The sequence below is a fragment of the Perognathus longimembris genome, chromosome 9 (genome assembly GCF_023159225.1).
Source record: "Perognathus longimembris pacificus isolate PPM17 chromosome 9, ASM2315922v1, whole genome shotgun sequence".
NCBI classification, from domain to species: domain Eukaryota; kingdom Metazoa; phylum Chordata; class Mammalia; order Rodentia; family Heteromyidae; genus Perognathus; species Perognathus longimembris.
This window is the reverse complement of record NC_063169.1, coordinates 56,235,981-56,251,803: the sequence shown is the minus strand read 5'-3', so window position 1 is coordinate 56,251,803 and position 15,823 is coordinate 56,235,981.

The following is a 15,823-nucleotide window of genomic DNA, read 5'->3' as shown; positions in this document are numbered from 1 at the left end:
GTGCTTTTCGGTTTTTGAGTTGTTAGTTGGAGATAAAAGTGTCAGGGACTTTTCTCCACAGGCTGGCATTGAACCATGATCCTTATATCTCAGCCTCCTGAGTATCTAGGATCATAGCCATGAGCCACTGGCACCCAGCAGCCTCTACTTCTCTCTCTCTCTCTCTCTCTCTCTCTCTCTCTCTCTCTCTCTCTCTCTCTCTCTCTCTCTCTCTCTCTTTCTCTCTCTCTTTCTCTCTCTCTCTCTTTCTCTCTCTGTATCTCTCTCTCTCTCTCCTTCTAAGAGGGCTCTTCAGTCTCTTGTTCTGTGAATATTAAATTGAGAAGTATAGCCTAGATCTTGAGCTCTGTGCCTTATGGGAACTGAATGTTTGTGTCCCTCCAAACTCAAATGTTGAAGCTAAATCATTGACAGGAGATTCTTGGGAGATGGTGGCCTCTGGGACCTCCTAAAGGTTACCTCATCCTGAATGAGATACAGTAAGAACTCACCAAAGACAACTTATTTTTTCTCTTGGCTCTCTAACAAAGAAGGCTACCTTGAGACCATCATCTATTAAAAAAAAAAAAGGTAGGCACTGACACTAGATTTATATCCATCTTCATTGGGAGAGAGAGAGACAGACAGACAGAGACAGAGACAGAGACAGAGAGACAGAGAGAGAGATCGTTACTATTTCTGGAATATGTCACTTTTTTGATGGCTTCCTAAGAGAATGTGAACATAACATTAAGTACACCAACTACAAATTAAAACTTTAAATAAAAAGAGCTCAGACAAAAAAAATAATTTTTTGACTTTGTCTTGACTTGCCAAAATTAGAAGTCAATTCTTAGAAATTCTTATTGCAATTCCATCTATCTACCCAGCCCAAGAGCAAAAGTTTGTTCTGCTGAGTTGAATTTCTAATGATTTTGTGTATTCAAATCGTATTTAAGTTGTTAAATAACTCAAAAATATTTGTGTCTGGAATTTATGTTTGCAATCTGTGAGTAAATATACTCAAGTCAAGCCTGGTAAAATATTTTTTAATTTAATTTTATTGTCAAGATGATGTACAGAGGGGTTATAGTTACATATATAAGGTAGTGAGTACATTTCTTGTCCAACTTGTTACTCCCTCGCTCATTTTTTCCTGCTTTCCCTCTGGCCAACCCCTCCCCTCAATTGTACAGTTCTAGCATATTGTCTTATGAGTATCACTGTTGCATTGGCTCACTCTTTCTTCTTTGTCTCATCATTTTGTTGTTCCTCTTCCCTTCCCTAATTCAGAAAAACATATGTTCAATGCCCAAGGTACTGAAATCAAATGCAGTGATAACAGGGGATAAACCATAGGGAAAAAATAGCGAAAGAAAAAAGAAAGAACTTCACATAGTACATTATAAATAACAACAACAAAGAAAAACCTCCTGCTTCCATATCCTGGAGTTCATATCCCATGTCATCATCTTATATTAAAATATTTTTCTACTAATATGAATGAGTTGGGTGCAGGTGGCTCATGCCTGTTATCCTACCTACTCAGGAGTCTAATATCTGAGGATGGTGGTTCAAAGCCAGCTTGGACAAGAAAGTCCATGAGACTCATTTCCAATTAACCACCAAAAATATGGAAGTGGAGTTATAGTTCAAATGGTAGAGAATTGGCCTTGAGCACACAAGTTCAGGGATATAGCCTAGGCCCTAGTTCAAGCCCCAGGACAAGCTCACTCTCTTTCTATCTCTTTCTGTCTCTCTGTCTCTCTGTCTCTGTCTCTGTCTCTGACTCTCTCTCTCTCTCTCTCTCTCTCTCTCTCTCTCTCTCTCTCTCACACACACACACACACACACACACAAAGAGTATAAACTAAAAGTATACATTTCTTGCCACAAACTGAAACAGTCCCAAATATCTCAAAGATTATTTGTACATAGAATGGTTGGTACCTGTTACTTTTCCCAAAAGTCATAATACTGATCTAACTGAGTCTTAGAAGTCCCCAAAACACTCACAAATTAATACTTCTGACTAGTAGAAAGTAAACATAAATTCCTAGTTTGAGACTACTGAGATGACTGTGTCTGACTCAGGTATCAAGTATCAAGCTGAATTAAAAAAATGATTCCACTCTCAGGGTATAGCTATATTATAAAACACTGTGCCAATAACCACTCTAAGTGTAAATTCCAATTAATTAAATGAACTATGGAAGAGGAGATGAAATATCTAAAAAGAAAAGGAGAAAGTGATTCACTTGTAGGCTTCACATAACTCCAGATCAGTTTTTCTTACCTATGTCATACCTTCCTAAGGAAGAAAAACTATGAAAGCCCTTACATCCTGTATGATATATCTCAAGAAAGAAGAAATGTAACAAAATATGATTCCTTACACACAGTATCAGGAAACAGATCTATAACACTAAGAATATATAAATATGTCTCTGGGGAACAGGGAGATGAATAAAAATTAAACAGAGGAAAAGAAGAGTTAGGAAGGTGGAGGAATAAAGCATTTATGTTTTTTGTTTTTTGTTTTTTGTCCAGTCCTGGTCCTTGGACTCAAGGCCTGAGCACTGTCCCGGGCTTCTTTTTGCTCAAGGCTAGCACTCTACCACTTGAGCCACAGCGCCACTTCTGGCTGTTTTCTATAGATGTGGTGCTGGGGAATGGAACCCAGGGCTTCATGTTTATTAGGCAAGCACTCTTGCCGCTAGGCCATATTCCCAGCCCGGAATAAAGCATTTAAAGCAAAAATTTTTTTTAAAAAGGAAATAGAAGTGAATCTTCCCCAGTACACATCTTACTAAGGAAAACCTTAGCTGAAAACATTTATTCTTTTTTTTTGAAAATTATAGAGAATAAAAAATGGAGAGTAAACAGATAATAAAGTAATAAAATTGAAGATAAAACCATAGCAGAGATAAAAATTACAAGAAACAATATAGGTTTCTAAAAATAACAAATTAATTTATATGGGTAAAATTTAATTAGTATAGTAAGTTTAGAGATGAAAATAATACAAATCAAATATGTCACTAACAATCTACATTTGATTAGATTCTCTTTCCTTTTCACTTTACTACATAATGATTCTTATTCAGAAGGTCTTGGCATGGCTAAATTCTCTTAATATTTATTTATTTAGGCACAATTGACATAAAGTAAACTGAATATCTTTACATGTATAATTTAATAAGTTTTCTTCTAATAAGTCTTCTACAATATAGTTGCCTGATCAAATATTCTCCCAAATTTATTTTTTGTAATAAGAATTACTCAGGATATGATCTTTTACCATAAATGGTTTAGAAATGCTTATATAAACAATCTCTGACTTGTATTTGTATTTTCTTTAACAACATCCCACAAAGAACAGACAGTTTTACATTGAATATAGTCCAAGTAATGATTTCTTTGAGGGCTCATACTTATGATTTCTTACTAAAGAAGATTTTCCTGCCCCACGTTCACAAATCTGTCCTACATTTTCTTCTATAAGTTTTGCCTCTTTGGGTTCTGTCTGCAATGCAATTTAAATTTCTGTTCATTTTAGTCTGTACTTTTATATAGGAAATGGAAGTAAGTTGGTTTTGTTGTTTTGGTTTTTTTTTGCTTTTTTTTATATAAACATCTAATTGTTCTAGTTCCATCTCTTGAGAAGAGTATTATTTCCTAAATGAAATATCTCTGTGCTTTTGACAAAACTCAGTCATGTGAGTATGTGATTTCATACCAGGACTTCCCAACCTATTCACATCGCTGATGTGTCAACGGCTTTGGTAATATAATTGTGAAGCAAGTCTTAAAACATGTTTCCTCTTTTAAAAGTCTGTTTTGATTGTTCTACATCCTACTTATTTTTAAATAACTTGTAGAATCTTTGTCTTTTCCTGAAAATTATTGTACTGTGATTTTGATTGAGATTAATTTAGATCCATGTCCTTTAACATCAATTATGATTTTTAATCTTTTGGTCTTTCATAGATATTATTCAGCAAGTTGAAGAAAATCACTTTATTAAGACTGATCTGCTTTGAATTTGAGATATAAATTCCATACTTTTTAGGTGTCTGTTTTGGTGAACATATACTTTCAATTTTAGTTTATTGACATGTTTAGTTACTTGGTTATTGAATAAAACAGAAATCTTCATTACCAACATCATAGGAAAACTGACATATTTGTACATATTAGTGGTAAATATTAAGTGATTGTTAAGACTTATTGAACCAGTGTTAATGAAAGATATTTCTTGGTAGTTTTTAGATCTTTGACTTTGATTTGAGGTGATACTGGTTTCATAGAATGTATTAATAAGAATTTCTTTGTCTTAACAAAAGCGCAAAGAAACAATAGCCCCCTCATCAAGTGGGCTAAAGACTTACAAAGAGACTTCTCTGATGAGGAAATGAGAATGGCCAGGAGTCATATGAAAAAATGCTCTACATCACTGGCCATAAAAGAAATGCAAATCAAAACAACATTGAGATTCCATCTCACCCCAGTAAGAATGTCATATATCAAGAAAACTAACAATAACAATTGTTGGAGGGGATGTGGCCAAAAGGGAACCCTACTTCATTGTTGGTGGGAATGTAAACTGGTTCAGCCACTCTGGCAAGCAGTATGGAGATTCCTCAGAAGGCTAAATATAGAACTCCCCTATGACCCAGCAGCCCCACTTTTGGGTATCTATCCAAAAGACCACAAACAAAATCACAGTAATGCCACCAGCACAACAATGTTCATCACAGCACAATTTGTCATAGCTAGAATCTGGAACCAACCCAGATGCCCCTCAGTAGACGAATGGATCAGGAAAATGTGGTACATATACACAATGGAATTTTATGCCTCTATCAGAAAGAATGACATTGTCCCATTTGTAAGGAAATGGAAGGACTTGGAAAAAGTTATACTAAGTGAAGTGAGCCAGACCCAAAGAAACATGGACTCTATGGTCTTCCTTATTGGGAATAATTACTACAGGTTTAGGCAAGTCATAGCAGAGCATCACAAGGCCCAATAGCTATACCCTTATGAACACATAAGATGATGCTAAGTGAAATGAACTCCATGTTATGGAGACAATTGTTATATCACAGTTGTAACTACTTTCAACGTCCCATGTGTATCTGTAGCTTCTATTATTGATGATGTTCTTGTATCACCTTCCTGTGGTTGTACCTACACTATCTCTGGAATCTTATCTGAGTATATTGGAAACCGTGTATACTGGTATTGGAACTAGGAAATTGAAAGGGAATACCAAAATTGAGAGACACAAGATAAAAAAAAAAAAAGGCAAACAACTACAAAAGCAATACTTGCAAAACTGTTTGGTGTAAGTGAACTGAACACCTCAGGGGGGGAAAGGGCAAGGGGGAGGGGGAGGGGGGTATGAGGGACAAGGTAACAAACAGTACAAGAAATGTATCCAATGCCTAACGTATGAAACTGTAACCTCTCTGTACATCAGTTTTATAATAAAAACTTTTAAAAAAAAAGTTACCAAAAAAAAAAAAGAATTCCTTTGTCTTATCTTTTTGAAAGCTTGTATTTTGGAAATATTTTTCCTTAAATATTAAGAAGAATACAATCCCAAAGTTATCAGGTGCCAGGTGTTTCCTTTGTAGTTATGCATGCAAGTACAACTGCAACTTTAAAGATATAATACACCTAAATGTATCTACTAATCTAGTGTACCTATTAAGTGAGAGAAAATTTTACATGTTCAATGAGTATTGGAGATGTGTAGCTTTCAAGGAAACTGTATGTCCTCACAGTTTTAAATTTATCGCCATTAAGTTATGCAAAATACTCATTTTACATCCTCTGAATAGCTTGTGGAATTTGCATTTATGTTACTTGTTCCTGATATTACCCATTTTCTTTCTTTCCTTTTGTTCCTTTTTAGCTGGGCTCAAAGTATACCAAATGTATTGTTTCTTCCTAAAACAGCTTTTGGTCACATTGATTTTCTGTATTGTTTTGCTGTTTTTCTATTTCATTGATTTTTTTTACGATATTTGTATTTGCTTTCTCTGAGTTCAATTCATTTATCTAGCTTCTTTTTTTAATTTAATTTTATTGTCAAGGCAATGTACAGAAGGGTTACAGTCACATAGTAAGATAGTGAATACATTTTCTGTCAAACTTGTTACCTCTTCCCTCGTTTTTCTCCCACCATCCCTCCTACCCAATCCCTTCCACGAGTTATACAGTTGGTTTACAACATATTCTCTTGTAAGTATTGCTATTGCATTGGTTCGCCACTTATCTTTGTCTCACCCATTTTGATGTTCCCCTTCCCTTGCCTAATTCAGATAAATATATATGCAATATCCAGGTTACCAAAATCAAAAACAGTGACAACAGAGCTAAACCATAGGGAAGAAAAATGCAAGAAAAAAGAAATAATTTCACATAGTATATTAAAGATAACAACAACAATTAAAGAAACACTTGTTTAACAAAGAATATAGCAACACTGAGTTGAGAGCATTTTCTTTCCTAATATATTCATATAGTGGTTATAATTTCCTCATGGTTATTACTTTAATGCCATGTAATAAAAGTTGATGTGTTGTATTTGATTTTCATCCAGATAAAAATATTTTTCTTTTTCCTTTGAAATTTTACTAGGTTGAAGTTTGTTTTTCAGTTTTCAAATATTATTGGATGTCCCAGATATTTTCCTGATAATGATTTTAAACTTAATATTGGATGGTCAAATGGAATACTTTGTATGAATTGAGTCCTTATAAATTTGTGAGAATTTTGTGGCCCAGTTTTATCTATGTTGGTAAGTTCTCTCTATACTTAGGAATTAACTTAACCAATGATGTAAATGACCTCTATTATGAAAACTTTAAAATCTGAAAAATGAAATTAAAGCATAATTAAGGAAAATGGAAAATCCTTCCATCCTCCTGAATTGGAAGAATTAACATCGTGAAAATAGCAAAACTGCCTAATGCCATCTACAAATTCCATGCAATACCCATCAAAATCCCAACAACAATGTTCAATGATATAGAGAAAGCAATCTAAAAATTCATATGGAATAATAAAAGACCCTGAATGAGAAAAACAATCCTTAGCAGGAAGAACAGTGTTGGGAGAATATCAATGCCAAATTTCAAACTCTCTTTCAAAGCCATAGTAATAAAACTTAATTCTTAAGCTCTCAAAGTAAACCTGATAGGCTATATAAATAGAATTATTATCATAAAATAGATAGTGGAAATAAAATCATGTAAGAAAATGTATAGAGACTATTGTAAGTAAGTTTATTTTCCTTTGTTAGAGTCAAAATGATGGATAAAATTAAGGTACAAGCTGGGTGGCCAATGACTCACACCTGTAATCCTAGCTATTCAAGAGGCTGAGGATCATGGTTCAAAGCCAGCCCAGATGTGAAGGACTTTGAGACTCTAACCACCAATTAGCCACTAGAAAACTAGAATTGGCATTACGGCACAAAGTGGTGGCATGCTAGCCTTGAGCAAAAGAGTTCAGAGACAGTGTCCAAGCCTTTTGTTCAATCCCCAGACTGACAAAAAAAAATTAAGTTACATAAGTAATGGAAAACATTAATTATCATTTTAAATGTTTGTTTGAAAAATTGTAATTGTAGTGGGCTGGAAATATGGCCTAGTGGTAGAGTGTTTGCCTTGTATAAAAAAAGCCCTGGGTTAGATTCCTCAGCACCACATATAGAAAAGGCCAGAAGTGGCACTGTGGCTCAAGTGGTAGAGTGCTAGTCTTGAGCAAAGAGAAGCCACGGACAGTGCTCAGGCCATGAGTTGAAGCCCCAAGACTGGCAAAAAAAATTTTTTTAATTGTAGAAAATAATATAGTTCTTACCATATACAGGCAATAAATTATAATAGTTTTATCTATGCTGAACCATTTGTTGAGTGAACATATGTAAGTGTATACACTAGAAATTACAGAATGAATTATATGATTATTTTTAGATAACTAATTACAGAAACCCATATGTTGCATAATGTTTGCAAAACAAAATTATTAAGTCTACTGCCAAAAGATTACTGCAGGCAGATTTGAGAAAGAAAATTCTATATTTACGTTTACTAAAAAGTACTAATAGTATGTTAGTAGTAACAGTACTAGTAGTACAGCTATCGTGGTAAACTACAAAGATCATGTGTTTCAATGATAAATCCCAACACATTTTTCAGAAAAAAAAATTCCATTTCATGTTACTCACACTTTTAATTATATTTGATTATTTAAGTAATATCTTTTTAAGTAAAGGGAAATTAAAATTAGTGCAACAATAATAATTTACATAATAAGAAAGTATAGTTTACATAACCAGGAAGGGCTATAACATTATTTTGAACAAATTTAGTAGCTATTTTCAACTCTAGAAGGATTAAAATTTCAAGGTATTAACGAATGAGATTTTTGTTTATTAATTTCCTGTTCCTTATGAACAGTGATCAAAATCTTATCCTAAAAGGAGGCTAAGAATTCCCTAGAGATTGCATATTGAGGAATAAAAGTTACTAGTAAGTAACATTTTCTTGAATGCAAAATTATTTTTGCGAATAGAATAAGAGTTACCATGGGTACAATATTCACAAAAAGAATATATCTCTCTGGAGGTTGCATATGAGGAAATAAACATTGTTATTAAGTAACATTTTGTTGAACATTTAAGAATTTTTTGAGAACAGAATAAGAATTACCATGGGTACAATATTTGATATGCTTTCCAAGCTTTAAAGCAGAACCTAATCATTATAAAAATGCCTTTAAATATTATTTAGGACTTCTGGGTTCAAATCTGACATGGAAAAAGCTTGGGAATTGTCAATCCTGTTTTTACAAGAATCAAACGGAATACAACAAACCTTCCACTTCACTTAGACCCATCAGAAAAACAAGGTGCCAATGCAAATTAGCACACTAAAATCTGTAGATTCGTGTGGACAGAAAATAATAGTGGCAGTAAGTTTATAGAGCAAAGGGAGCTGTTACGATAAACTTACAAGAACACTTGAACAGTAGTTTTGAAAACTTTGTCAAGATTAATCTGTAATAGTTGGATAGTGAAAAACACTTAGCGACAACTAACTTGGGGGTTACATCTGAAGTTTCAAGGGTTTAAATCCCAAGAACCTTGCTAGGTTTTCGGGGTAGTTAGCAAAGGTAAGCTCACCTTGTTTTCCCCCAGTTGATGAATGTAACCATTTTGAAACCGGCTTAGAGTATTCTACATAGCATGTAGAATAAGTCAGCTTTCCAGGGTGGCAAACACTATCCCATTCCTATTCCATCTAACCTAGCTTTTTTCATTTATTTAATGCAGACTAGGAGACAGAACTGGCTACTTAGAGTAGGTGAGCAGGTACCAGCTGCTCATACTTAACAATTGTTGCTACTCAGGAGGCTGAAACTTGAGCCTCTGGGTTTGGAGCCAGCCCAGACAGGCAAATCTGTAAAACTCTGATCTCCAAATAATTAGCACAATCTCAGAACTGCAGGAGTTGTCAAGTGGTAGAACAGCAGCCATGAACAAATAAAGCCAAGAGAGAATGCAAATCCCTGAGTACAAGTCTCAGTAGAGGAAAAAATACCTAAAAATTAAATAATTTTTTTGAAAACATAAACCAGGTATCAACTAAAAAAAATAAGATTTAATCATAAAATTATGAGTCTTCCTCTTCTTCATGCTCTACCACCATGTGAGTACGTCTCCAAGAAATAGTGACCATAACATGGACTACAGCTGAAAAAGCCTCAAGAAAAGCCTTGAAATAGGTAAATGTATATGTGTACACTCACATATATATGTATATATCTAACAAAACAAAATACAAGATAAAGACAAAGAAGATCACAATAAGATTATCAAAAGACTACTCCGACAAGAAAGTATAACAATTGTAAATGTATGAATCCCCACTTCTACAGCATTCAAAACAAAACACTTAGAATGAAAAGAGAGAAACGCCCTGCTACCACAGTGGAGTACTTCAATATTCCATTTTTATCAATTAATAGGTCATCTAAATGCATCCTCCATAAAAAGAAAAACCCACAAAGGACAGCTAAATTATAGACACTGAGCTAAGCTACACTACAGAAAAATTGCATCTAATAGGTATTTACAGAATATTTCATCCAACAGCTGCAGAATACACATTCTTTTCATCTGCACAATGATCCTTATATGAAATAAACCACATATAAAACCACAATATAGTTCTGAACACATTCACAAAACAGTAAATATTTTGAATTTTGTGAGCAAAGCTGAATAAAACTATAAATTAAAAATGAATGAAATTTTAAATCTCATACAAATACAGAGACTACACAACACATTTTTGAATACATAAGCCATTAAAAATCAAAAGAGAAATTACAACTGGTAAATTTAGTAATGTTGTAGGCTACAAAATCAACATATGAAAATCAGTAAGCAATTTTACGCACCAATACTAAAATTACTGAGAAAGAAGCAATAAATGTAATCATCCTCCTGTAGCTACCAAAAATATCAGAAATTAAATTTAACCAATTGAAATAATTTCTACAAGGACTCTTACAAAATACTGTTGAAAGAAACTAAAGAAGATGCAAAAATGAAGTACTCTCCTAATGTTTGTGGATTAAAATAATTAATGTTGTTGAAATGTCAAAAGTATCATAAGTGATTTACAGATTCAATTCTATCAAAGATATTCTTCACAGTGGTGGAAAACCAATCCTAAAATCAATAGGAAATTGAATTTTAGAGTTCAAAGAACCATATTATACCAAGTAAAATATATGCAGTATACTTTAATGGTAACTATTGTCTTTGACAACCCAGCATCAATTTTTTCTTTCTCTTATAATAGACCTTCCCTTCACAAACCACAAATATTGCCAAGAATGGCCATTAATTATCACCTAAATTGCTATTTATGACTTCAAATCTGGTTACATACAGATCAGAGGTGAGTCAATGAGTTTCTCTTGGATCATTCTGCTAAAATATGTAGTAAGCAGTCATGAAAAAAGTCCTTGGTCCTCCATAAAAGTAATATCCTTACTATATTGGAGGTCTGAAAAAATTTAGCAGATACAGAGAGGAGTTGAGAGGTAGAGATTCTCTCAGTTATAGCATGAGTCATAAAAGCTAAAGACTCTCAAAACTACAACTTTTCCTCTTGTCCTATAAATTGCTCCAGTATGGATGAGCAGATATATGATACATAGCTGTGATGATAGCTATATGATAGATAGATAGATAGATAATTATATTTATTTGATGTGATATCAAAGAATACTTTTTGAGTGAGAGTTCAGACCATGTATAGGTAAAAGCATATTGAGATTCAGGAGTTATAAATGATTAATGGTAACAACTAGAGTTTCATCTCACACTATATAATATGCTGAAGGAAGTTCCAATAAAATGCTGACTTTACTCCCAAACAAGCCTTCTCCTCAAAGGAAACATAAGAAGAACATGTATCTAACAAAGGATCATGAACTTTGCAGTACAGTAAGGAGTATTTATGTGAGGAATATAGGCTCTTTAGAATAAGAAATCCCTCAGAAGATTAGTATTCAATAAATAGTCGGGCTGTTTAAGTTTAAAGACTTGTAAAATAGTCCATATTGATGGCTGTCCCATGGTTTGCTAAGCTAGTTCCTCATTCTGGATAGTTTGATTACTTTTTCTCTCCAGCAGGGTTTTGGTTGGCATATGGAACTGGCTAATTCTCTTTTATGAGATGACGTCTTGTGCCTTTAGTAAGTTCATCCAGGCCTCCACCCACAAGATGGCAAGAGCATACTATCCCCCACCCTTGTGGTGACAAAAATATCTCCAGCAATTGCCAGATGTCCCCTCAGAAATAAAATCATCCCTGGTTGAGAAACAACTTCTCTATTGAATTTAAAAAAACTTTTCATAGTTTATCTTTTATAAAACAATAAGCATCAAAGCAATTATTAGCAGAGGAAAAAATAAAAAGAGAATCACTAGCATTTTATCCAATTACTTCAAATATTGGATTACATGTGTACATTTATAAAAAGTACACTTCAGTACATTTTATTTTTTTCTGATATTAAAATTTAATGTATTGTAACTTTCTTTCAGTATTCTGCATGAACATTTTCCCATCTGATTAAATATTAATTTAAAATTTGAATGACCTGAATTGATGAGATTTTCTCTCTCTCTCTCTTTCTGTCTGTCTCTCTCTGTCTGTTTAAACTTAGGAAAACATTCCTAAGTCTTAAGTCAAATAAGGAAATGATTCTGACAATGTTTGTTTATTAGTATTATTTGTTTTGTAATGAATATGTAGAGCAACATATTGATCCTGTAGTGATTCAATATACCCTTAGTCTTTCCTTTTCAGATAATGATGTGCTGCTAAGTATATTTCATGTAAAAATAATTCAGATCCAGAGACACTTAGGGTGTTATTTAACTAGTGGAAGAATCTGTACTATTTGAAAACAATTATGGAATAGCATTTACATATTTATAAGATAGTGATGGGTGGCAGAGTTACAGATTTATTGAACAATTTAACCTCAATCCTTATTAGGTTAAAATAAGATAAGACATACATACAGATAATGACAAGGTACTTTGTAATGTGACAGGACCCAATGAGGATATGCAAAATATAATGAATATTCAGACATAAAGAGTGCAGTAAAAGTAATGGGAAAAGGTACTATGGAAGAGGTATTATATATGGTTTTCCTTAAAGGTAGACAGCACACTGATATGCCAAGCAAATTCAGAAAGGAAGGAGATTCATGTAAGAGAAATGGTTGGAGCACAGAAGGACACTAAATGGCAAGCTGTGAAGCCAAAGGAAGCCTGGAATCTTAGAGAGGGGTGAGGGAATGAAGAGTATAAAGAAGGGGAAGGGAAGAAATAGAAGTTGATGAGCAGTACATTGGTTGAGCACTGTGCCTTATGCGATTTTTGTTGTTTTATTTGTTTGGGGAGCTTTTTGTTTCTTAAAAAAAATGTACTTTTATTATCCATAAGTAGTTTCACCAAGAAATTGTCATTCAACAAAGAAGTTGATGAACACAGGCATTGAACAATGTTGCCACTTTGTTTTATTGCTACTATCTCATTAATCATAGTACTACCAGATTAACAATGATAAGGAACAGAGATATGATTACTCAGCTACTAAATGGCAAGAACAGTTGCACAGTTAACAAATGGCAGTGATTGGAACAAGACTGAGATTGTATTATACTGCCTTTAGATAATGTGTCAACTTTTAAATGCATTACATCCTATTAAGACTAGCTGAGCACAGTGTCTCACACTTGTAATCTTAACTATGTAGGATGTTATGATCTGAAGGTCATAATTTGCAGCCAGCCTGGGCAGGAAAGTCCATGAGACTCTTATTTCCAATTAGCCAGAAAAATCTGGAAATGAGGTTTCCAGTGATAGGGAGCTAGCCTGAGTACAGAATCTAAGGGAGAGTCCCAGGCCTAGAATTCAAGCCCTGGTATTGGCACAAAACAAAATGAAGATGAGTAAATTTTAAAAAGCCTAAAAATCCTCTCTTTTTTCCTGTTTATTTTGACATCCTCAGAATATACCATTCATTTGGTTGCCCTCACCCTTAAGATCTGCTTACTTACTTCATTCATAACTACCCACATCCTCAGAACATTCTTACAATAGTCCATATATATATATATATATATATATGCAAATGTACATGTGTACAATATGTGTACATACTCTCTGTGGACTCAATGCCTGGAAAGTAACCCTAAATACTCATAAATGAATAAAACTGAATCTGAGTTTAGACTACCATTTTTTACCTTTACTCAGAAACATTACCCTGATACCCTACATCCTTTGTGAAGAGATTATAAACAAACAAACAAACAAAAAAATCACCTTAAGCTAGTACTGGTCTCCCATACGCTCCTGGTAGATCTCAGCTTGTTAGAGACCACAAGTACAGAAACAACTTGTTAAAAGCATGTGGGAGTTAGGGTGTTAAATTTGCCTAGTGTTAGGCTTAAAATTGGTGAGATTTTTTTGTAAGGCTAGTGTAATTTCCAGGTACTTATTTTAATAATGAATGGTACTTGAAGTGACTATTATTCCACAGTAACTTTATAGCTAATTAGAGGAGCCCTTGGTGATGCACGCTAATGAGATGAGAGCCAATACTGATCAGAGTGTGAAACTTTCAAGGAGCATATCATAAAATTGCTGTTTGCTTAGTTCTGTAAATATACATTGTTTACTTTATTTACAACAGCCCATAGATTACTCAAGCGGATAATACACTAGTATATTCGGTGAAATTAAAACCTCATCCACACACATGCTTACTTGGAAGGCTCTATCTGCTATTAAATTTTATTAAAGTGTGCGATAAAGCAATTCTCTCTGGAGCAGGAATAACAGGGCCTGCTGATGACCACTAAAGTTAGTGCAGATTATACTGTAAGAGAGAGAGCCAAGTTCCCAAGGAAAACTTGGTGATCAGTAGTGCCTTTGTGCTTTGGCCTTGTCTTCATTATCCCCGGAGGTGCTTCAAGTCACTTTACCTAAATAGATAACAGAACAGTTAAATGTCCTGGAGAGAGTGCCCCAGTATGTAAAGGCACTAAAGGCCACTCTTGGAATGGGTATGTGAATGGAGTTTTGTTGTTAGGACAGAAAGCAGCCTTAGAGCTAGAGAGCCTAGTACAGCATTCCTCACTTAGATGTGAGCTTCAAAGGAAGACCTGCCAACCTACAGCTGGGGTGGGCAGCTGGGGTAGACAGACAGTAATCAAGTAACAGAAAGGAGGAGCCTATAGGAATGTTTACCTAAGAGGAAATGAAAACTAACTAGAGGGGCAAAAGGAAAGTCATCTCTCTCTCTCTTTTCCCCCAACCAAAACATGGTATTAACCAAAACAATAAGAGGAAATTCCACTGGAGCAATTGTTTTCAGTCTGGTGGTTCATTTCTTTTTTCCTGGGAGCACTCTCCCTGAATTAATTAGATGTTACAGTTTTGAAATATCCTGAGAACATATTCAAGGACCTCAACAAAACATGTGAATTAAAACTTAATTCAGACAAACATTAGAATGCTTGCTTCTGTCAGGTTATGTTTATATTTAAATATTTCTTAAATATCACATGGCAAAAAAATAGCACAGTTCCTGAATAGGTTGTCCCTCTAAAAATGCATTATCAACTCTGCCCATTTCTAATGACTTCTAACATAGTATTCAACAGGTTGAAAGCAATTAATCATTTATTTCAAAATAGCTAAAAGGAAAGAATTTGAGTATCTTAACACAAAAATATGAATATTTAATCTCAAAGTTAAGCTAGTGTTCTTGTTTGATCATTGTATATCTTATATTCACAAACACATAAATATTACCCTGTACTCCATACATAATCACAAATAGACATTGAAGAAGTCATGTCGATTAATACTACTGTTAATAAATATAAAGTTTATTTAGTAAATGTATTACTAAAGAAGGTAAAAATGCCCCTTCACTTAATATATGAACAATCACTAAAAATTAGGATGTACTTTGAGTAAATCTTTCCTTCTGTGGTACTGCATAATACTCTAATACTAATTTAGAAAGCTATAAGCAATAATTAAATTAATGTCGCCATATTAGCATATTCATAAGACATAATCTGCTCACACACATTAATAATGACGCTATTTACAATAACCAAGCTATGTAACCTTGCTATATACCATCAATGGATGGCTAGTTAAAAAGATATATTGTGCATTTATACACACTAGAGTAATTTTAGGCATTAAGAAGAGAGA